The sequence below is a fragment of the Formica exsecta genome, unplaced genomic scaffold, assembly GCF_003651465.1.
Source record: "Formica exsecta isolate Colony F162 unplaced genomic scaffold, ASM365146v1 scaffold969, whole genome shotgun sequence".
Lineage (NCBI taxonomy): Eukaryota > Metazoa > Arthropoda > Insecta > Hymenoptera > Formicidae > Formica > Formica exsecta.
In genome coordinates, this window is record NW_021853732.1 from 65,796 (window position 1) to 92,158 (window position 26,363).

Below are 26,363 nucleotides of genomic sequence, written 5' to 3' on the forward strand. Positions count from 1 at the left end.
ATAAACTCGAATTTTTTTTTTTTTTTTCGACAGCTATTACTTTCTTAAATTATTATTAAATTATTATTAGATGTTTAGTAATGTCTTTCATTTGCTCTTTTTTTCTTAGAATAAAAAGTTTTTTTTATGGTCCGTCTTAATTTAATGTAGGTAGTATATAAAAATTAAGAATATGTTTTACAATTTCAATACATCTTAAATATTTAATTTTATTTTCAAACATCCATTTTTTCTTATGTTAATATAATTCTTTTTAAATGCGAAGTTTATGATATATCGCTTCTCCAACACATCTTGTGTTATTTAAACAATTTTTCAAATATTACGCGAATATGGCAATCTTCTAGAAAAATTTCCGCGAAAATTATTGAAAAATCGCGAAAAATTTCGCTGAAACTGAACGTGATACTTTATTTTTATACTCGATTATCCGAGCGCACTTACACGAATGAAAGTATTCTGTAAGATTAGGTTCTTGGAAATCCGTTCACTTCATATGTGACGCGACTAAATATTTAATACACGAACATGTTACCCTCCTTCTAAGAGTATACCTATCTAGAAAAGAGAGAGAGAGAGAGAGAGGTGAGCACACATATTCATCAATGAGTACTTCATCATCGACTTCTTTCCAGTAGTATGTAGCATGCGCACGCACGCCGATCTCGGGCAACGGGAACAGGCTATGCTTGCTCGCGTATGCGTGCCTTTGAAATAACTGGGATTCCATTGCGAAAGTGTATGCGTATACGGCGACAACCTGTTCGGAGATAGAACGAAGTAAACGGTTTGCTGCGTGGTCGTTCTCTTAGCCGTTCGTTCCTTGTCGTCGTCGTCATCGTATTTTATCGATTTAATTTTTATGGAGAAGCATGATCCGTTCTGTTCACGCGAATTTCACGGTACGAAACTCATTCTCTCCCGCATGATAGATTGGCAGAGCAAATTGTGAATTAAAAATCGTACGACATACCGAAAAAAAAAAAAAAAAAAAATTACGAGCATTTTAATTATTTATCTTGATTTTATTACGATTAATCAATTATCTCGATCAATAACGTCGGGTCAATTACTTGATTAATTGTGAAATATGTATTTTTTATTTAAAATGAACTCGTGGATATATCGGATCTTTCGTATCGGGAATTTTTTTATCTCTTCGTATCAGGAATTTAATTATCGCGCGCGCGCGCGCGAATTTCTGAAAAAAATTGTCAACAAACTTACAAAAACAACGGCAACTACATATTACACACGACGAAGACACATACTACTCGAACATTTATTAGCCCTTTCTTTGTCTTTAAGAATTCGATTTTTCTAGATGTTAGAGGGAAAGAGAATTAGGTCGCTATAAAAAATTATTTCAATTACGATAATATTTATTTTGATTATATATGATTACGTTGGAATTGCGTAAGTCACGTAATACCATTTAAAATATCACATAAAATTCAATCCGGTTTATATGGAATTCACTTTGTATTTACAGATTGCAAGTCTCTCCGAGCATGAAAATTATATTTGCGCAAAATTCGTTTAAACAGCAATTTGCTCCAAAATGCAAGATCTATTCGCGTGAAAACCGTATTTGCATCGTAAAATTTATATACCGATATGTATGTAATAACTTGTATTTATATATATTTGTAAGTGTATTTCAACGCAATATTTAATTTAAATCTACATATATATTCCATAGACGCTATCAATCATTCTCAATTAGCTTTAATCGTGCTAAACGATTGAGGACTGAAAGAGTAACAACAAAAACAGGAAATTGCGTATTTCATTCACACGTTTCCAATAAAGATGACTTTAAATAAATGTTTAAAAAACCTGTGTGTATAATATACTAACGATAAGAACATTTAACTCAAATTTTCCAAAGAATTTATATTTCTTAATTTCACTTTTGGATCATTTTAATTTTGTAAATCGATCTTGAAATATTAATTGTCCATTAATTGACAATATGAATGAGAGAATCTCTTACCGCGAGATATTTTTTTTTTTTTTTTTTTTAATTTACAAGAAATTACGCGCTAACAGGATTTTCTGTGAAGTATGTTGACGAAATTTCAAATTTAGAATGCGAAACATAGGACTTCCCGATCTATTTAGCTTCAAAACTTAAACGACGTTGAGTCACAAATAAGAAAATAAGATCTTTGACAGTTCTTTAAATACGTCTGATATAGCTTGACCTACTTTCTATCAACTACGCGAGAGACTTGAGAACAGAATGATTTTACAAAATAGCTTCTATATTCGATTATATCTCACGAAACAAAACAAATATCAAGATATCGAATAGTGAATCAATTTATCCAGCTATTAATCTGTCGTCGTACGATTTTGTCACATTTACTTGTTTGCATTCCTCGTCTTACATGTATTGCTTTCGCAAATGATTCCAATGAACACACGAGATAATTCTAGAAGAGGGACTGAGAGAGGGGATCCAAAAATTTCGATTTTGTATACTCGATCACATCTGGCAAGGCCAAAAAAGAATTTATCAAGATATCGATTCTGAAATAAACTTGTTTGATAGTTCGCTGTCAAAAGAGATTTTCTCACACGTATACGTCACAGGCGTGGTTCAATGTCGACGTATCATCTTTCATTCATAATTGCCTTAGCAAGAAAGGAAGATTGAAAAACAACGCGGATTTCGCACGCACATTTGAGTCGCTTTTTTTGCAAGCACTCCTTAATATTAAATCGTAACATCATACAATACAAATCGAACATTTAAAAAATTTTCTTTTTCCAATTCACGGAAGTAGTAGTCACGCGACAAATGTCAAAAGCTAATAGCAAAATGCGCATAACAAGCTAATAATAAAAGAGACCATAATACTTACGGATGTTGTGCCTTGGATGCCGCTAATTATCCTTTTAACGATAATTAGAGAATTTTGAAATTAGTTTAATCATACTTTTTAATCCCTGACTGTTTGTAGTATAATTAACTAAATGCTACGCGCAGTATCATTAAGTCTTTATCCAGAAAAGTGTATATTTATTTGTGCAGATTTTTTTCTCTGCAAGTATCTTTGTTTCTTTATTCTTTATATTTTGTACATTATTATATGACCCTTAATTAAAAAGAGTTTTTAATAAAATTAATGCAAAAATAACAAAAATATGTAATTTATATGGAAATAATTCTAAGAATTATTAAACATATAAAAATTTAAAAGTTTTATTTATTTTGCAATAGGTGAAAAGAAGTTAAAGATTCTGGAAAAAAATACGATTAAAAAAGACTACAAACGAATTATCATATTGAAGAATATTATACAGGGTGAGGCATTTATAGTGACGCGGGCATATTTTTCGGAAACGAAGTGAGATATCAAAAAATATTTCAGACAAAAGTTGCATGGTTTTGAGGGGGCCACATGAGATGAAATAGATATTTTGCAATAGATGAAAAGAAGTTAAAGATTCTGGGAAAAAAATATGACTATAAAAGACTAGAAACGAATTATCATATTGAAGAATACTATATGTTACATTAGAATTACTACAATATATAAAATTTCAAGTTTTACAATAGATGAAAAGAATTTAAAGATTCCGGGAAAGGAGAAAAATACAAGCAAAAAGACTACAAAACAAATTATAAAATTGAAGAATATTATATGTTACATTATAATGCCGGTAATGAATCACCTTGAAAACATGCCTGTATTTTTTCTTGTTTCGTTTTCGTAGTGATCTATCGGGGCTATCGGCATGGCAAGTAATGTGGGACAAGGCAGTGACAGTGCTCTAGTGTTGATTATATTATCGATACGCCATCGACATCGGCCAGTCCCACTTTTAGCCAGAGGAAAGACATCGTATCTACGACCCACACGTAAGTATCCACGAACATTTACACCCGCTCTTTTATGGTTGTAAACCTTTTCGTAAACTCAATGAGCCGCACCGCCCCTTTGAAGACGCGCGTCTTGATTATCTCTTGACTTGTTAAAGAGAGGAAAGAGAACCAGAGAGAAGAGAGAATTAATATAGAATACTTCCGAAACTATTTGGATATCGCACAGAATAAGACTCTCGATAAATGTTAAAAGAGAAAAGACACGATTGTTTTAATGTCAATGTAGTTTTTAAATTTTTGGAGTAAATTAACATATCGTTATTTTTTATTCGACTAAAAATTGACCATTTAACTAAGATGGTTAATGTTGAAAGTTAATGTCGAATCAAATCTTTATCGCTACGTCGAGTTTATTGGACACATCATGGGACATTTCGTTCAATACTTCGTGACGTAGTCGATACGCACTTATTGTTAGAGTTCCAGACGTGTCAAGTGTGCTGAGACTTCATTCGCAACTATACGAGACTTCATTCGCTGCTTCTTTGACCGCGCTTCACATGTATAACATGTCTTTAATAAAAATATCCAGGTATAATAATTGGAGAGGAGGCAGAGAGGAGCTAATATTCGATTACCGGTTTGCGAATGCCGGAGGATCACGTTTTGTATGCAAACATGCCATCCGTGCTATTCTCGCACGCTGTTTTAAAAGCAAACAATTTACTTTGTGAACGCCTGCGCGTAAAAAAAATATCGCATTTTATGTCTCATAACTTTGATAAAAAAAAAAAAAAAAAAAAAAAAAAAAAAAAAAAAAAAAAAAAAACTCCTTTGATTTCACGCAAAATATACATATGGTGGTTTTATATTTTTTATTTTAAAACATGCTATTATTAATTTCTTAATAGTTCGGTGACTTTTCAATCACTTAAATACTCGACATTTTTGAAATACTTTGGTTTTCTCGAGATACAAGATCGATTACGAGGTTTGTTATTAATCGACTATCAAATAAGAAACTTTTAGAAGCCATCGCGAAATGAAATTTCTTCAGGGCTCTCAAAACTCTATTGCTATCATGGCCAACTGATCGGCCGCGGGCGATTCGCGGTATCTCGATTATAGCGAGCCTCAAAGCTCTTAAAGTAAAGCACGATCTGACAAAAATATCTGAAGAATGCAGTCTTGTTACATGTTTGTAGAGAGTTCCGGGGATTATTTTGTAAAAAGTTTTAATTTTTTTCCCCAGCTTGAAAGAATGTATGTGTCATATGTTAAAACATTGACAAAAGCATGAAAATTTTGTAGACGGCTCTACTATTTCTTCTGAATATCTATGCAAAACCTGAGCACAATTCTCTTAATGGTTTGGAAATTATTTAAATTCAAAGTTAGTATTGATTCTTATGGAAATATTATTGTAGCACTTATTGACAAATTTGAAAAGGAAAAAACATTGCCAACGAAATAAAAATTTTCACATATAGTAAGAAAACTAATAAATATTTGTGCAAAACTTGATTTAGATCCATTTATTCGTTTAAAAGTTATATTTACTAAAAATTGTAGAAAAATATTATCTGTCTCTCTTTCTGCAAATTACTCCTTTTTTTTTTTTGTTTTTTGCAGTTGATTTCAGGGGATATTCACGATCAAAAGTTTTTGTCATAAATTAGGAAAAATATTAATTACAACTAAGATTTTCTTTTACGAAGACGTTAAAAACCATATTATTTTGTGATATTTTAATTCCTTTTATAATCTGGATTTATTTATTTGATTTTTCAAACAGTATAAACATAAGAAATTTTTTTTTTTTTTTTTTTTAAATTTTATTTTCATAGTTTTTTGTTACTATTGTACAGCCAAAACATCCTTAAAATTACCGATATTGCGTTGATTTTTCTGAAAAATCGATCGAATAAGAAAATTATCATTATGGTTCGACAATCTGTCAAACAGCCGATGAGCACTCTAAATTTATTGATATACGACTGGTATAATATCATCATAAGCGGAAATCGGTGTACAGGGCGAGGTACAGGAATTGATGAAGACTCAGGTGGACAAAAAAAACTGAAAAATCGATGGCATATAATTCGGTGTCCCCTCGAAAGGACCATGTAATGATCACCTTGACACGTAGAGTATACTTCATAAAGTAGAAAGTATGGATTATATCAGCGACACTGACGTTTACCTGTTTGTCTCCGCATTAAACGGAGATGTTTACGCCAAATTACTGTAATCTTCTCATTATTTCTTAATTTCTCAGCGATTTCGATCTTCCGTCCGTGGAGCGTTCCTCCGTAGAGCACGCGCTCAAAGGACAGTCAAGTTATTCGCCGAAGAAAAACACATTAACGCGTTTAACGGTAGACGCGAAACAGGAAACATTTCCATTCAGCAAGACCGCGTTATCTATTATTTGCACAAAAAAAACTCGTTATTTACCGTGGAGTCTCTCCGATTGGAAAATACCGTGGGGTATGTACCTTCCCCCTCCCGTTCCATAGAAATCGGCCTCTCGTTACGAAAAAAAAAGAAAATTTTTCTTTTTCATACAGCTTCGCCCAAAAATTTCAAATATCTACTTAAATAATATTTAATATTATTAATACTTAATAATATTTAATATTATTGATACTTCATAATATTTAATATTTATTTTCCTTGTTTTCGCGCGCGTGTTTAAATGTACGTTTTCATGAACGTAAATAATTGGCTTGCGGAGATTATATTTAATTATAGCTCAAAATTCCATTACATTCTTGCGCATAATTTATCGCTCTTCGTGTTTCTCCCAGAAAACGTCAAAAAGTAATTTCCATGTTTAAATTTCCATTGCGATATTGTGTCAAACCGGTTGCGTCATGCGTATACGAAAATACACTAGTGACAAAGCGAGGACTGTACCGTGACTAACCGGCGGCTGTGCTCGCAATTCTACGTAAGCAAATTATGAAGAAATTCGCTGATTGCGGTTTAGTCGTATATTCTATTTGTCGGTTTCGTGCTCCAACTTGCCAACGATTTCACCGATTATGCCTTGCAAATGCGTTACGCGCAGTAAATGAATATTGATTATGAGGTCATAGAAATTAAACCTGATTAAGTTTATATATGATAATTGTTTAACCAAATATATATACATACATACGATGACAATTATTACTTGCAATGTTGCAATTATATTGTATTATTAAAATTTTACAGTTTATTTTTTATTATTTTGGTTTTTTAAATTTATATTTCTTCTTAATGTATGTATGTTTGCAACACGTCGAAAGTTTTTTTCTTGGCACTAATATACCAACGTATTATGAAAAAAGATTTGTTTATGTTATATGTTTATTGCTACGCAAGCTCTTTTTTGATGGATCCATCTGGATTGTGTAAAATGTCGAAATTGAAACTAGAACGAGAATTTAAATGGAAAGCTCCTAAATAAACAAATGACGAAGGAACTTGGCCGATATACTGATTTGTTATTGAGCATCGCCTAAAATACAATCTCGCAAACTCGCTAGAAGTAAAATCATATCGTTGTTTGTGCACGTGTAAAGTGTTCGCCATTCGTAGAAAAATACGTGACGAGAAATAAGCAAAGTCATCAATGCGAAACATGGATGTCACGAGTGACAAGTTAAAGGACGCGTGTTTGACATTGTCGAAGGTTGCGCAATCGAGATAAGAATGAGGCATATTCTATGTGTGCGTGTGTATTTCGTTCGACAATCGAGAAAATATGATCGATCTGTAATCGCCGTAAATCATAAGCAAGCAATAATAATAGGAAGTTCCTTTTACAAGGAACTTTTTTAGACTTGTCACATAAATCTAAAGAATTGTAAAGATCGTGAAGGTCAAGAAATGGCGTGATAAGGAAGAAATTGTGCGAGCTTGTCGAATTCCGCGATAACTGGAAGCTCTAAAGATAAAAAAAAAATTGTTTTACTGTCAATAATTACTTATATGATAAGAGATTATATAAGCGGTATTTAAAAAGAAATATATAAGAAGTAATATAAAATACATACAATAACAAGGAATTATTCGCGCACTTTTCCACATCTATTGTCTATTTTTCTACTTATTTTTTTTTCTTTTTTTTTCACATAAAATGATTGCAGAGAGTTAAGGATGTTTGTGTCATGTGTCAAAACATTGACAAAAGCATGAAAATTTCTCTTAACGGTTTGGAAATTATTTAAGTTTAAAGTTAGTATTGATTCTTATGGAAAATCGCGTACCGTAGCACTTATTGACAAATTTGACAAGGAAAAAACATCGCCAACGAAATAAAAATTTTCATATATATTAAGAAAGCTCTAATAAATATTTGTACAAAACTTGATTTAAATCCACTTGCTCATTTAAAAGTTATTTACTAAAAATTGTAGAAAAATATTATCTCCCTCTTTCTACAAATTATTCGTTTTTTTTGTTTCTTGCAGTTGATTTTAGGGAGTATTCATGATCAAAAGTTTTTGTCATAAATTAGGAAAAATATTAATTACAATTATTTTCTTTTACGAAGACATGAAAAACCATATTATTTTGTGATACTTTAATTCTTTTTATAATCCGGATTTATTTATTTAATTTTGCAAACAATATAAACGTAGAAAATGTTTTTTTTTTTTTTTTAATTTTAATAGTTTTTTGCTATTATTATACAGCCAAAACATCCTTACACTGCATTTAGCTTGCGATGATTAATGAAGATGTATTGAAAGAGAATCTATTAGCGCTTTGGAAAATGTCATCTATGTGTTAGCGACCTGCGTGAAGTTAGCACCCCATTTCTGAAATTTTAAAATTCTAAAGGTTGTTCCAGGTTGTTCTACACTTGTTCGTTAGCGGTCCCGTTAGAATATGATAAAACGTTGCAATCCCAACGGGTTGTCATGGCAATCTTCATTTCAGGAATATAATGTCACGCGACTTGATATGACGTTAACGTTTATCCTATCCAGAATACATTATTTCACGATTTTCTCTCTGTTGATATTGTTTTCCTAGACTCGTCGTGTATCTCATCACATTTAACAAATGTGAATCTCTCGTTGCACGATTAAAGTTTTCTGCATGGGTCGCGTTTTAATTTTTATTTGTATTGTTAACAGTTAATTTAACGAGACAAATATTTACATTAATTACTTGGATCGTAATGTCAGCAACAACGAGAAAGTGCTTATTCGCGACTATCGCAACTTACACGTGTGCATAGATAAATGGTAATAAGGTGAACAGTGTAACTGGCAATAATCATTTATATTTCAATATTTTTTAAAGCATTATTTAGAGTGATGTTTTCACAGAAAAATATGTTGATAAATGATACATAGTTCTTTTTTTTTCTATTTATTTCCTAATTTCCTTATTTTTATCTCGTTTATTTCGGCGATTGCTTTTCTATTAATTCCGGAAAGAGTTGTTATATATATGTAATAGAGAAAAATAGATTTTGATATATATATATATATATATATATATATATATATAAAATATCCAGAGAAATAAACTATCCAGGAAAAGATCCTTAAAAATAGACATTACACTAAAAATACATATATCGAAAATGCTTCTCGGAAAATATTGTATAAATTAATTTGGTAGTTCGGACGATATCGATTAGCTGACATTTCATTGTCTACTCTTATCATTGTTTGATGCTGCGGAACACAATGCAGCGCGGATTATAAGATCTTGGTTGATTCATTGAATATTAGTAAGGGTGCGCTTATAAATGTGCTTGTTTTCGAAGATATATTTTTCTTTTTTCAGCTTTAACATTTTTTGAATTTGTTCTATTCTTCTGTTCACGATAAACGAATAAAAACTATCTCAAGTCCATTTATCATCTCGTTTCATTGAAGCTTGAGAATTTCCAACCGAATGTCGCTATTATTAACACATGCGCAATCTATTTTTCTCACGAGAATTTATTTTAACGATATTTATAACGAAGAAAATAATTTTTATAATAAAAATATATCAGTTTTAGAGTTTATTTAAAAATTGCCTAGCGTTTTTCCAGTTTCATTTTAGTCAGGCGTAAGAAAATATGACCACCACATTTAAACCGGGCGTAATCGCGTGAAACATTTGCGAATATTATAGATCAGTCTAATGGGTACGATATACGCGCGCGACCGCGCACAAATTATGCATGAACGAGCATAAACAAACATGATTCATAATCGCGTAGTTATTTCAAAAAGATTCGCTAGCGCTGGAAAGCTAGCCCGAGAGACGACGAGGAATATACGAAAAATTCCGTATATCGGAATTAATTGGGTGAGGTGTGTTTATTTTAATACCAGTAAAACATCCTCTGTCAAAAGATGAAAATATACGGTAAAATCAAATTGATAAAAAACAGTTCGCGGAAATAACGATATTGATAATATTGATAGAAAAAAGTTCATGTAAAAAAAAAATCTTTGAATTTTAAATATTTGATCGTTTAAACTACGATATTTAGATATTCAAAAAATGGGATAAGATTTTTTTTCTTTTTAATTCTTTTTCAAAAATGGTACTCAAATATTAGAAAAATTTATCTCGCTTATAATTAAATGCGTTCAATTTCGTATCATAGCGCGATTTAGCGAAAAATTGAAAATATAATAAAGAGAGAGCAAGTGTCAGCAGGTATTTCGGACACTTTGTGCAGTAATAAATTTACGCATTTTACAGGACATTCTCTCTTGAAACCATTTTAACCGCGCGGCTTAGTTTCCTTTGGCCATGTACTTACTCTGGTGTCGACGCGCCCTTACGTCGCATTTCGCTCCGTTATCACGAATAATTTACGGTCCTGCTGTGCTTTGGACTGTGTCTATATCTACAATACCGTGCTCAATTCAACCGCAATAGCCTGTTTCTTTTGTCGTTTCTGCGGTCGCAACTAACTAAATCCTGATGATGATCTTAGTCAAAAGCTGCCATTTCGACGATTTTCTTTTTACGCTCGAAAATTTGCTGAATCGACCCTTTTAAAGTTAAGGAAAGGCGACCTTTTTCCTTTTTCAAGAAAATATGACAAGAGAATAAGAGTGTTTGCCAACAAATTTAGGAAATTGTTCAGATTTGGAATAATTCGTAATTTTGAAGGAGCTCCAAATTTGTAGGAATTTCAGCTAATTAGACCGGTGCGTTTCAGCTTTAGAGTTGTCATAAAGTTGCCATGACAACAAATTCATCGATACAAAGGTACCGCACCAGAAACCGCAGAACTCTGCTACATCCAATATATCGAGGATTTGATTAAGTTGGAACTGAGAGTAAACCATCCATTAACTGCTTCGACCGAAAATAAGTTTACCTTTCGAATTATTTTACTTATTTGGTTTCGCGAGACAGTTTTGAAAACAAAAAAAAAATGATTTTTCGATTTGCAACTGCTTCGCGATTTATTATCCGGGCGCTCTACACTATTTAGTATTTTCCAAAAGTTTACTTTGAAATGTAGCTCCCATGACAAGATCTGTTTGACAATTAGTTTTTGGGTAAATTAGAGTTTAGCATTTAAATAATATTCACTTATTTGTTAATTGCCGGCCAAATTTTTCCCTATTTAAAAAAAATATTACTTTACGTAATCTATACATAAATATATCGTTACTCATGTGAAATTACAAATCTCATTTCTTAATAAACTATTTATCAATGTTACGTTCACAGAATGTGAACAACGTTCACAGAATGTATTATTATCGTTTAATAAAAAATATTAACATATTATATACTTAAATTTATATATTAATGTAAATATTTTGCGCAATTATTGATCAATTATTTACCTTACAATTAATATATATATTGTGAATCAATAATCTCTCGCAGTAAATGATAACTGTACCTCCCCTATTTATATTCTGTTAGAGTTTGCAAATATATATTATACACAGGTACAAATTAGAGTAATTGCTAAAATTATATTCAATTTGCTGATTTATATTATGTATCTGTTAATTTCAGATAGTAAATTTTAGACATATGGAATTGATAGCATTTAAATATTTAAATTTTATGCGATAAAGTGTTAGGTAATTAAAATAATTACAATATATACGAAAGGATAATAATTCTCATTTTTGGGGGAGAAAATTACATTATATAACAATAGCTGTTCACTGCATATTATGTGACCTCTGGAAGATTAATTTCAAATTAATCCCGAATAAACTGAATGATAATATTTTCTGGTTGACATTTTACGCAATTTATAATAAAGGTACATTTTTTTAGATAAATCGAAAAAGAGAAAAAAGAAATTAAAAACCTACAGTGTACGAAACATTTTGTTACTTGTAATGTCATCGTAATTTCGCATGTTTCTTGTTTACATGGGCGGTTCGTGCAAAATACTTGATTATACATATGCAATATCGCTGCCAGTCAATCAATATAATGCGGATCTCTTCGCTTCGAAAACATTTTGCAGGGAGCCCGATCTTTCTCGCGACGGGGGAAGGGAAAAAGAGTCTCTAATCGCTCTAATTCTCACGACACAAATCAGCGCTCGAGCCGTATCGTCTTGTTTACGAAAGTTATTATCGTCGAATTTGTTTTCAACACACTCGATCAGCAGGCATCATTTTCAAGTCTCGGCATAATTTCAGCGACATTCGCGAACCGTTCGCTCTACTTCAAAAGTACCATAGTAATTCTCGATACCATAGTAATTCTCGATACTATATTAATTCTCGTGTAATAATTCGCAGCTTTATTTTCACTGTTCAGAGAGAACAGCTTTGTGTAACACAATATAAATCCCGTTTTTCACAGTCTTTGATCGTCATATTTTCGCGCTGAAACGTCCATCTCTAAAATGGAAAAACTAATGAAAGAATAATTGATCTACAAAATCAGTCAGAAAAGAGATAGTTATTTAGTTGAAAACTGATGTGAAATTTTGTGTGGCTTTCTTTATAATTATATTCACATTTATATTACATTTTTGATGAATTTAAATTGCAGCAGAAATCAATTCGATATGTCAATGAAGGATTTTTTTCTAAAAGTATACTGTTTTCGCGCCGAGTTTCATTCTTCGGTCTATGGTGTTTGGTGTTTTCATGACTCTCAAAATAGTGTGCTGATTGAGACGAATGATCACATGCTCGCAAATCTTCCTCTCATAAATCTGTCTCTAAATATAAAGCGACGAGACGACGTCACCTTTCAAGATTAATCTCATATTGTCCAAGTGTGGATGATTCGTATTTTAACGATTACTTTAAATGCGCGCGCGCGCGCGGGCATGAAAAATAATAAATCAATTGTTTTCGTGTAAGATGAAAAAGACAAATGAAAAACATTTATCGCAGTACAATATCAGTTTTATTCTAAAATGGATATTGTTGTCATTTTTACAATATCAGTTTTATTGTAAGATTTGAATCGTGATTTAGTTGATTATTACAAATTTATTTGGAAAATAAATTTTTTTTAAATTTGAACGTTATTTTTGAGAATGTTATTCTAGCGTCTTGTTTACGATCATTTTTTAAACTTTTTATTTTGAACTTTAATGTGTACGAGGTACATAAAATAATAGAGGTTAAAATTGCCAACAAATAATATAATATTTGTCATTTTTGCCATTTATTAAACGTAGTGTATTTAAAACATTAATAATATTAATTAAGCTCGTTTTACGAGTCCGTGACGTCCATATGCGTGTTTAAAAAAGAATAAAATAACCAGACTTCTAAATTACAAGAGCTGACAGAAAATACATTTCAGCTCTTGGCGTTCTGGTAACTCTTTTCATCTCATTCGCACAAAGAAAAAGTTAAACGTCAAATATGAAAAGTGTACATACGAAAAAGCTAAAATAAATATTTTACATTCGTTTAAAAAAATATACTCGCTCTTTATGTAGCAGTTGGTTGAAACATCCCCTTGTAGGCAAGAGTGGCCGATAAAAATAAATTTGAATTGAATTAGTTTTCTGTACTTTGAGAGATACTCCGTGACGTGGAATCGTAAATATGAATGCAGGTTCGTTCAGAAGCAAGATACTTGTCCTAAAAAATATACGTGGGCTTTATTTACGAAGTTATTTTGCAACTTCTTTTTCTCGCTTTTTTTTTCTCATTATCTATTTTTAAGTGGAAACGAGCAAAAAAGCGGCGCTCTTTTCCTTCGTCGAACTCTAGCGCGAACAACGCTCGATTCGCGCCGATTAAGAGGTCTTCCTAGTTTGACGTTCTGAAAATAAAGGCGATTTTTGCAAAATTCAAATTTTGCGACTTACAAAACTAACCAATTTTTTGGTGAAATTTTTTTGTCTTTTTTTTTCAAGTTTTTTTTTTAGACACCCTGGTTAGACTATAACTCCGAAACAAACAAATATTTTTGTTTGAAAAAAATTCAGGATATACATGAAATGTTATTTAATAAACGTGCAAAGTTTAGAATTAATATGTTTTATATTTTTCTTTAAAAAAAATTCCCAAAAATCGCCTTATTTTCAAAGTGTCAAACTAGGAAGACTCCTTAATTCGCCGTGAAACGGAGTCGTCCGTTAATTTGAACTCGATCCAAGTTTAATCACATTCTACATTATAACATACAAGTATGTCGCCGGGTATGTCTGTCTTATTATTCGCAACTCGAGACTTTGGGCGCGCGCGATACAATAAACTCGCGTTATCGCACCAAACGCGACACCGACATTGTCGGCGAGACACCTACTTACGCGCTCGAATTACCTTGTCGTAATAACATTAATCGCCAGCGCGATGCTTTATTAGTCGAATAATCGATTTGCATTCCCGCTCGATGATTATTCAAATATTACCATTATCGATATTAACGCCAAATGTCAATTGATTATCTCATAAATGGGCTCGCATACATTAGGAAAAATTACATTTGCGGTAACGTCCAAACGACATATCGTTATATGCTTTCCTGCACTCCTCGAATTCTACAATAAACTGAATTAATGATGTTTGCACGTGCGTTTTAAATCGAAATTAACATTCTACACCTGAACGATGAAAGAAGGAATGAATTCGAAGCGATTAATTTTGTTAAATTTATAATAATGTACAATTACGGAGTGTCTACTCTCGAGGTAGGGAAAAAAAAAATTTGGAAAACCTGGAATTTTCAGGGAATTTTTTTAAAAATTCTCTCTTTGATAATTTTGCTTTTATACTGTAAACAGTAGACAATTCGCGAATAAGCCATGTTGTGAATTATGTGTTTAAAATATATTAGAAATATATATATTTATTTCTGTTTATATATTCAATGTCTTGAAAAAATATTAAATATGCAATACATATTCTTTATTTTAATCTTTAGTGATAAAAAATAAAAATATTATGCGAGTTAAAAAATCTATCTTAATTTATCTTTAAAACATTTATCTTAACGAAAGCTATTCAGTTTTATTTTTAGTACATTTGTAAATCCAGCACTTGAAACTTAAGTGCCTTTGTGTTTTTTCTTCGTATGAATGAAAAGCATTAGGAAACACGTACAGTAAGAAAACTTATTTTAAGAAATTGTATCACAAAAGATGTTTAAAATATTCTCTTAATCTCTTTTTCATAATGAAAAAAAAAACACACACAATAAAAAGATCTATATTACTTTACAAGTTTTAAAATAAACGAATTGAATTTATATTTATGAATTTAATTTATTTTAGAGATAGATATATGCAAGCATTTTTATAATCATAATTTTTTTATAACTTCTTCTATGTAAGAAGGATTATTTTAGATTATCTTTTTCTAACAAAATTCTGCAAATTCTCTCAATATAAACATTTACAAAATTTACGTGCTTTAATTTTCTCTATTTATTGACGTGACGCAATCTGTAATTATTTTAACATAAAGAAAATATCAGAAAAGAAACATTTAAGTAAAAAATTAATGGGAGCTTTCAAGAAAAATGGAAGTTTTCAAGATAGATAGGATATAAGAAGAATAGGGGAGATGAAACAAAGGCAGCGTTCCGCGAGATCGCTATATTAATTAGGGATGAAATTTTTATGTACTCCGCGAGATGAACGGAGAAAGCCGCATGAGACTATATTGCAAGACAATGCAATGTTTCGTGGAACAACCGCGCGAGAGGAAGATCATTTTCCGCTTGAGCGCGACTTCTCGCACTCGCGGATTAATTGGCGCGGTGTGACGTAATACACCTGGTATATTTTTACCTCTCGCCGAGGAACATAAAAACGATTGTGTACGACACGAGCAATTTTCGAACAAACGCGTGAGTTACAACGCATTACTAAAGTGCATGTATACAGTTGAAAAATTTATGTTAAATTTAACAGATAATTTTTGTGTAAAATCAACATATTTTTTATTATGAAATTATAACTTGAAAAAATGTTACTGATGGTCTATAGTCTCTCTCACTTTTATTGTAGAAAAAAATCAACATATTTTTCTGTAAATTTTAACAGATAAATCCTGTTACTAATAGTACGGAACATATTTATTATGTAAAATTAAAAATATGTGCAAATTGTGTTATTTTTACACTTATTTCAGTTGTTTTAATAATTTAACATTTGAATTCAATTAACACAAGAGCAATAAATTAATACGTGAATGTGTTGAATATTTAACACCAAAATAATAACCGCCATATTTTTTAACAGGAAAACACGAATTTTTCAACTGTGTATGGTGTCGGCGTAACGTGGCATGGGTGACGCAACGTTCGCCTCTCTGCTCGCTGCCTGCGCGTAGACAGAGACAGAAAGAGAGAGAGAAAATGACGATCGAAAGCAATTTCGGCCTCCTTTTATCGGACCGAACTTCTCTTACGTCACACCTATCTAATTATGGTCCGCTTTAACACACGGCCGCCGCTCACAGTATTGTATTTATTGTCAGTTCTCGCGACGAGATCGAGGTCTTTCTCTCTCTCTATCTCTTTCTTTCTGAGTCAGCTGTTGACGTTCTTTCGAGGGCGCCTCTTCCTTGCCCCGTCGATATCGGTCGGCCGACAATAACAATGGAAAGCCGCCCGAATATCGAATCGATGTCACGGATCGAAAGCGCGCGCCTTCGTAAATAATTGCGCTATCGCCGCGCACCGGAAACGCGTGAAATCGCGCAAAGATATATGTGTATATGTATATATGTGTATCGAGTATCATCGGTGTTGCCATGCATTTTGGAACCACTGTTATCATCGTAAATAGAACCTTGTTATTCTCTGTCCTTCTCTCTCTCTCTCTCTCTCTCTCTCTCTCTCTCTCTCTCACTCTCTCTCATCAATTATGTTTATCGGTCATTGATAGAAGCATCTACTTGGAAACATAAGCCACTTTGATTGGCGAGTAAAGAGATATGCTTTAAAATACCTTGCTACTATCGATACTCTTGTGATCCCGAGCGTTCTTGGTGTGCGTTACCTTTGATATTAGCTTAAATATCGGGGACGCATGTAAGCTGATATAAAATTTCTAATCTTGGATAAAGATCTCCCGATCGCGCTCTCTTCCGCGTTAAAGACGATGATTCTTAATGAAATTGACGCGCCGATTTTTGTAAAATTTACGTTGTGTGCGTTTGGTAAAATTTTTATAATATAAACAAATATATACAAATACAGAGAGAGAGGCAAATATAAATTCTATTCTTCAGAAGATACAGCATTTTATGGGATTTTTAAATAACGTTTAGTTATGTTTTCGACAGAATAAATCCTCTTTTATTTTAATACCAGAATATAAAAAAGAATTGATGTTTTCAAAGAATGATTTAGATAAATTTGTTTAAGCTATTCAGATATTTATATAAACCTTTTTTGTGCTGTATAAAGTTATTTCATGTGAAACATTTGTGTAATTTTTATAGCTCTTCCTATGCGCGATTAGTTTTAACCGCGGATAATTGTCGGATACACGCGATGACGTCAGAGTTGTTATCTTCTTTTATTTTCGAGTGGTATAAATAAAATTGAAAATCGTTATTATATAACAAAGGTACGCTTAGATAGACCTTCCAATTAGCGTACTCTACTTCTTTCGAGGATGAAAATAAATCAGTTATAGATTTAAAAATTCTTTCATTCTTTTTTAATTGTAAGCATTTTTCGTCTGTGACAGAGTTTTACAGAGGAATTTCTGGCAAGATCTGTAATACAAACACGATGTTTTATCATTTCCTTTCTGTTGGGAATAAGTGATAACAGTACATTTACAATTCGATAAGTCCGCTGTATGTGTAGCAATAAATCTGCATATCGGAGTATATGCATGCATCATAACTGTGCGAGTTCACGAAATATCGAGACGTGCGGAAAAAGATATTTAACCATTTTGAATGGAGAGATAGGAGCAATATTTATCTTGAAATATTCTTGTATAAACTACACACAGACATTTTCGTAACACTTTGCCGTAGATGAAAAATGTTATAATTTAGAAAATATTTCAGAGACACTATTCGTGCGATATACATATAAATATAAACATATTTAAATCAAATCTGCTATCATGTTTCCTTCATATATCGATAATATGGATGGATATTTTGATTATACACAACGTCGCGCGAAAATTAATATTCTCCAACCAAGTTGAGATGTTTGCATGAAAAATAATTAATATTCATAATTTCACTAGTTAACGCGAAAGAGCTTTGATAAACCGATGAATTTGACGCCGCTTTAAATACCGCGGATGGAGATTTCATAATTCATAAACTGCCGGCGAATGCATCCTATAATTACCACCAAAATATAAAATTTTACGAGGTTATAATTGCGATCGTTGCACTTGAATTATTTGCAGCAAATTGCATTGCTAACCGCCGTTGCCCCCTTTTTTTTTTTTTGTAACATTTTCAGCCCGCTCGATTTTGATCTTTTTGATTTGATCTCCCTTGCATGCGGAACAATTAATTATTTTTATCGATAAAATGCGGCCGATAATACTTCGAATAAAACACGCAGGAATACCGCCGCAATGTTTTGCGACGAAACGTGATTTATTGAAATATTAAAATCAAATTGTTGACTGTGTTGGTCTTCCTCCCGAGCTTCGATATCCACGTCGAGAAGCACAACGAAATTAATTAACTATACCCAAATTGTTTCTTTTCCGATATCGGATGAGTTTTCTCGAATTTCTTTTATTCTAATATTTTTTTTATTCTTTCTCCGATATATTGTATGATATTAATATATAAAATATAAATAGAAATTTTATAATACAAAATTTTACGACAATTTATTTTGCAACTTCGGAAAAATTTCCTTAACGCACATTATTGCATTATCATAAAAGTATTTTATAATTGGCTTCATTTTTAATATGTCTGGATATTTTACTAAGGGATTATTTAGGATTTATTTAGGAGATTATTTAGGATATTTTACATTACTGGAGAGTTTATTATCATTTGATATACGTATTTGTTAATTTATTACTATTTTTACAACTTACTCCTTTGAACTTGTTTCTTTATATCTTAGAGAGATTTTATTAAGTGAGACTTGGAAATTACTCGTCTGCAATTTCAAGTAAGCTGATATTACGATTTGCGAAACATCTATTTATCAAACTGAACTTGAGATAATTATACCTGTTTCTTGCGCATCCAGCGTGTTGATCGTTTCCCGTGTTTACCGATGGCATCAAAGAATGTTTGATCACACGTGAATTGCCGGCATTCACGTACAGTTGAGTATCATAATACGTAACTGAAATGGAAACCGACTACTACGTACACCTCTATATCAGGCTACATTTTGAGGTAATCAATGGAAAAGGGGGAAAGCCAATTTGACGAGAAAAGCGTTTGACATACATAGTTCTCGTGATACGCTTCGATAATTCGCGCATTAACTCAACAAATTAATGCAATATCCAATAAACCATGACTGAATATATTTTTACTCATAGAAAATTCCATGGCTGTTAAAAATGCCGGTGACCCAATTGATCGCGAAACCAGGCTATCGCGCATTTTATACATTTCCAAATTTTTTTTTTTTATAGATACACGCGTTTGAGACCGCATGAAATGCGTTTCAAACATTTAATACAATTTTTAATATTTAAAATGTGTTAACGTGGACGCGATCTGCCGTTGTCAATAATTCCAGTTTACAAATTCCACACCTTTTTTTAGTACCAGAAATGGAAACAACTTTTTTTTTAACGTATTTTGGGGCGCTGAATTTAAATCCGCAAGGCAAAATAGCCTATCAGGTCAGATTTTCGAGAAAAATGGGGCTGAAATCCCCCAAAAATCCCTCGCTTTTTTTATCATTTTTGAAATTTCATAGCAACCATTTCACGAACCCGATGTGCAAGAGGCTTTAGACAGGGCTCAAAAGAAAGCTTGAAATATAAAAATAGCTTTAATATAAAAATAATATCGGCTATTTTATCACAGGTACAATCGAACTTCAGACGCGCTTTATTTTTAGGTGTAGTCGCACTATGTCAAATAGAACGATTGTCCCATGCAGTCGGATTGCAGGTAAAATATTCGATATTTTTATATTAAAGTATAATGTTCATGCTTTCATTTAAGCCCTGTCTAAAGTCTTTTGCACATTGGGTTCGTCTGCTACGAATTTTCAAAGATGATAAAAAACGCGTTTTTGGAGGGTTTCAACCCTGTTTTTCTCGAAAATCTGATCTGACAGAAATTTTTTGATGGCAGATTCGTGCTCAGCGTTTAAAATTAATCTAGAAACAGTGTTTAAATGCTCTGGTACAAAACCTTGTAAACTAGTGTAATCGATAGAATTTCATATAGTTTTGTGACTTGACGATGTGAAACCCTATCGACTATGACAATTTTCCAGTTTACATGAAAATACATTATTCCGTTTTCAAAGGGGATAGATTCATAAAAAGAACATGTTTCATAAGCAGAATATGTATGTACATACATAAGTAGAATAAGCTTTAATGTACTCTTATTTATTTGGCAACAATATCTGCCATTTGATTCGTAAAAACTTTAAGAAGCCCATTTTCTCGCGTGTAAATAACTTGTGTATAGTACTAAGATGGAATTACAGTCTAAAATTTAAGGGAAGCTTCAGATGACTACACTGTTTTTCTTAGGTGATAATACGATTACAGTCTACATAGGGATTATCTTAGATTATCCTCCTTGTTTTATCTTCAGTGATAATTCGATGTTCCTGATTAGATCGCAATCATACTACAACTGAAGAACAACTTGTTTTCCAACAATCCCACAATTCCATATTAAAAAAAAAAATAAATAAAGATTATTACTCTCTTTTATATTGAATTATTATTACAAACTGTAATAAATATGTATTTTTATAAAAAGTAACACACATCTCTCTCATAGATTATCTTCCTTTTGAGATGATGATTTGTTTTATGTCTTTGACATATTTCAATTAGCAAAGTTTTAAGCAATTTTCGACATGCAAGTACACAAATTTCTAAGCCTTGTTGAGGATAACGATAAATAACAGATGTTCTTATTAATCGGAAAGTTATTCATGAACATCTCAAGTGTTTCAGTCTGTCATCTCGTTTTCCTTAGTTCAATATTTCAAATTAAGTGCAAAAGAGGTAGACAAGTAATTGAAAGTGATATATTTCAGTAACCGGAAGGGTGCTTCATACGGTTCAAAATACAAATCGCTCGGGATTCCATCCTTCAAGATATATCTCAAAATGATGGTGATCGTGTTACTTGTTACGAATTTACCTCAACTTTCAAACGATTAGGAAACAAGTTTTGCAATTTACAATTTTCTTCTATTTAAGTATCTTGTTAATTAATGTACTTGCAAAATCGAAGAAAATACATCGCATTACGAGTACGCGCTTAACTGCTAAATGGGCACAGATGCATGTTGACAGTATTATTATGCTGAATGAAAATACGTGTTATATGTATGTATATATATATATGTACGGGTGATGAAAAGCACCTGTACATATGGCGCCAAAAGGTCGACGTAACGGAAAAAGTACATCTTAGCGTATAACTTTGAAATAGGTATTTCTCGAACATTTCCAATTCGCAACGCGTTGAAGATCCATAGAATCTACAGTGTGCCTTTCACTGTGCAAAGAGATGATGTAGACTCGATAATTTATTAACATTAGTACGCTCGCTTGCTATATTCAATCTAATGCGAGATTATATATATATATACATGTTAAATACTTTCCGATTGAAGTGCTTGCGAAAGATGTTGGAATGAAGATCTTATGAGAAACTTCGTGTAATTTCTCAAGATAAAACTTATAATATAGAATGATCAGACATGGTTTTTCCGAAGATATATTTTCTTTTTCGAAATATTTCATGTAATATAGATTTTTTTAATTACAATATTCTTTATCTATATAATATGTGTTCAAAAAAAAAAAAAAAGAATTATATAAAATTATTTTTATATAAACGTTTAAATAAATACGCATTGTAATCAATAAATCAGAGACTGTAGCGTTACATTTTTCGATTTTCTTATACATCTCTTTGTCTAAAATATCAAAAATCACAAATAAAATTATTTTTTATATATTAAAAAGAACGCTGTCGTTCCTTAATTAAACATTTTGATAGAAGAAAATAATTTTTATTTTTTAATAGGTATATATCGTTTACACGATGCTCACCTATTTTTATCAAAACACATATCGGCTTCTTTACTTGCTCTTTAAAATTTTTATGTCTGGCGGAATCGCACCTGCTGTAGTCATTCACTTTTTAAACGACGATATAACGAACAAAATGGAGAACCGAGGCACGAGCCCTTATCACCTCGTTATCGTTATCGCGCCGAGTTATGAATGGATGCACGGGATCGTGCCGACTGTTTTAATTCTTGGAAACATCTTTCATAACATACAAACACGCATATCACTACGATGTAAAAGCGTCGATGTACGGACCGCCCTGCAATTGGCAGATAATTTTCTTGTTGCTCTTTCAACGCTGTATTTAAAGAACCGGCCATTTTATTCGGCCGCCGTTTAATCTGAACGTGACACATTAACGTACGTTACATCTGCTATCTTTTCACAATGCGTAAATGATAATAAAATTTTCTATATATGTATACATATAGGATGCAGATAAGACATAATAAAATAATTAGCCTTTATCGAATTTAAAGCCAATTAATTATACGTTGATGAAAATATTTGAAATCAATAATTTATAACGATTATCTTTAATTTAAAGCGCCTTGAAATACATTCGATTAAAGCACATTCGGAATTACGGTTGACCTCAAAAAAAAAAAAAAAAAAAAAAAAAAAAAAAAAAAAAAAAAAGATAATTTGTTAGAAATTTGTACACACACAAAGGGAATATCATACGAAAATTTCACAAAAATATTATCTTGTATGAGTTTTTTATGAAAGAAGCGAATGAAAAATGTAAATTAGGATGTTTTCATCCGTTTTCTTTTTTTTTTTTATTTTTCGCACAATGTTTCACGTGAAACGTTATCTGTGCAACTGGATACCTGAAGTTTTTTCTCGAGATCAGTGGACGGGAACGAGAAATCCGATTTGAAAAAGAAAAATATGCGTTGCACGATGTTTTGCTATGGAATGTTGAGTCTCTAACATTATCAAGATAATTCTTAGCGTGAAAATATTATGAGCCATAATTTAGTTGCGCTTGCAAGAAATAGTATGCGCATTAAATTTGACATATACAACATTGTGGTACAATGCGAGCTTGAGGCTGCAACAAACTTGCTAGAATCAAGTAAATATGCATAAAGCGGTCGTTCGTGCATGGACTTTTGCCTGCAATTACATATTAATGTATCTATGAAAGTTGTTGTCACGATTTTACGAGAATATCCGGCGTTATTTACACACTGAAGAGATGATAATAGCGTGGCGCCGTGTATGCATTAATAGAATTTGATATTGCAAAAGCGTGCACGTGTATGTGTACGCGCGCATGTGTGTGTGTTGGAATAGGGAGAAAAAATATAAAGTGCTAAATGTACATAATTCTTCAATTATAAGAAGCTTAGCATTTTTTTTTTTTTTGGTCAATTTACTGCTTTTCTAGTGCGACATAAATCTTATCGAGAATAATATTTCTGTCGCGTTGAAAATTTGTATTAATTCTAGTAAAAATTCTAAGCTGTATCTGTACTTTTATATAAATGCAAGCAAATTTATTGTATTAATATATATGTGTATATTTATTTTATTATTTATTTATATCTCTGAAATTATAAAACACTTTTCTTAAAAAGATTTTATAATGACGTGTTATCTTCGTTATCGATAATACACAATTACAATTAATTGATTGGTGCTTAATAAAAAATTATAGTATGAATACCGTATGTTAAACATACATTTGATTTTTATGCGAACACAAGAGGATCAAAATCATGATGTGACTTCCAATCTAATTTAACCTGACTCTCAAATTTGTGCGTTTACGTGCATCGTTATAATGACGGTCAGGTGGAGGGAGGAGGTGGTCATTATCACACGATATACCCGGTCGCGCAATTAACGTAACCCGAGAAGGAAATACCGTGATGAGAGACCAAGGCGGGAATTGGATTTTTGCCTCTTTGTCTCGTGCAGTTCGTTTTTTTTTTTTTTTTTAAACGGCGTCTGCCATTTTAAATCTTTCATCCTAAGTGCCAGGAGTGTCTCCGCTGTTGCGGTTAAAAAACAATATGCGCTCACAGTGAACAATGGGCCTACATCATAAAAACTTCTCTTAATCAGACATTTGCGGTCTGACACTCATAAAGCTTGGGTTCCTACTGAAATTTGCGGTGAATACTAGCGCATAATCTTTTTTTATAACAAGTACGATTTCCTGTTATTCTAACCATAATTATTCAAATTCAATATAGATTTCTTTCTTTTTCTCTTTTTCTCTCTCTTTCTTTTTCATGCAAAGAAAAAAAAAAGAATTATCGGATGTTTTAAGCGTATTTTGTATAATCTTAAGTTATCTTATTACGCATTTCGTAATAATCTTAATTTATCTGATTATGTGGGATATTAATCTTAATTGCAAGCTTATTAAGCTTAGTTATTAAGCTCATAAAACTTAAATAAAGCGGAATAAATGCACACACATGAGAATACAATTTTATGTTTAATTAAATATCTCTTTATATCTGCATCTTTTTTTTAATAAATTTTATCGGAGTAATATTGTTTATTAATTAATCACTTTTAAGTGACGAAAAAAACGATTTTTTTATATCAAAAGCGTTATTGAATTTATCTGAAAATTATTCTGGGGATTTCTAGGTTACCGAATTCAAGGTAAAAATATTCAAATCGGACGGTGAACATGATATCGAAAAACGGCAGATTTGGATAAAAATTGTTCATAACGGATTTTTGACACATTTCTCTGAATTTGAAAGAATCTTAGAACTACATTTTCGGATTTATTATAATGAATCAAGTAAAAAAAAAAGCCAAAAAATTGTTAGAAATATTTTTCTTAAATGTTTGTTTGGAACATAATAAAAATTATTTTTTTTTAATAATGATTTTTCTGAAAGGAGATCATATAACGCAATTATATAAATATGTGTGTGTACGCGTTTTTATCTCACCACATCAGATATTCACGAATGTTTTAACGCATAAGTTATTTGGTATTGAATATTTATGCTCTTTATACACTGTCAATATTAACGTCGAAGGGCAAGCCACTAAAAAAAGGCATCATGTACAAACTCTGGGCATTACTAGGCATTGCTTTGGTTTTAGTGGGCATTACTAGGCATTGCTTTAGCATTATAAGGCAATAATATATATACATAAATATACAGATACTTCTTTCTCTTTTCTTGACTAAATCAATATAAAATGGCACGGAGTATTAAATCAAAAATAGTGTGGAGAATTGAGGATTATTAAGATGTGTACAATTTTAGTCAGCGGCTTATTCCTCGGTTAAAGCTAAATCCTGACCATTTCGACTGGAAGTTAGCCATCTCTTTGTGCAACATTCGATGAACAGAAGGCTGCTGGAATGCGCATTTTACTACCTGAGAGTCCCTTTGAGACCTCGAGTCTTGAAAACTTTTAATATAGTAAAAGCGAAAACGGAAAATTTTTTCGAAAACAATTGAGTCACGTTCTTTTGTGAGTATACTTTTGATCGATTCGATAAAATACGATAAAATTTAAATTCTTGGAAACAACGTGCGATATGTTGCTAATAAGAATGTCGAGGAAAAGAATCGATGGCTAAATAATTGCTTATAAAAATAACAATTCTTTAGAATCGATTATATCTTTAAAACATTAAAGATTATCGTTTAATCTTTAATTCTGATTATTGCAGCATAATTATTTAATATTAAACTATAATTGATTTTTCTCAACTTAAAAAGCAGCCTTTTTGGAAAATTATTATTTACTATCTAATCATATATTAAGAAATTTGCGTGGCACCTGTGTGTGATTTCTTTATCTTTTTATCTAAATTAATAAATTGTTTTTAAATTAGAATATAAATATACAAATTAATTATTAATTTAATTATAAAAA

At 31.6% G+C, this 26,363-nt stretch overlaps 1 protein-coding gene across 5 annotated transcripts in view; it reads left to right on the forward strand.

Moving 5' to 3' along the window:
- Positions 1–26,363, forward strand: part of LOC115245394 (insulin receptor-like) — a 75,241-nt gene that overhangs the window by 14,479 nt on the left and 34,399 nt on the right. For 4 of the 5 annotated variants that reach the window (XM_029823683.1, XM_029823685.1, XM_029823682.1 and 1 more), the window contains exon 2: positions 3,727–3,871. The exons of the other annotated variant lie outside the window; for it this stretch is intronic. The gene's annotated coding sequence lies outside the window, so the exon portion shown is untranslated. The remainder of the gene's footprint in view (positions 1–3,726; positions 3,872–26,363) is intronic. 5 annotated transcript variants of the gene reach the window in all.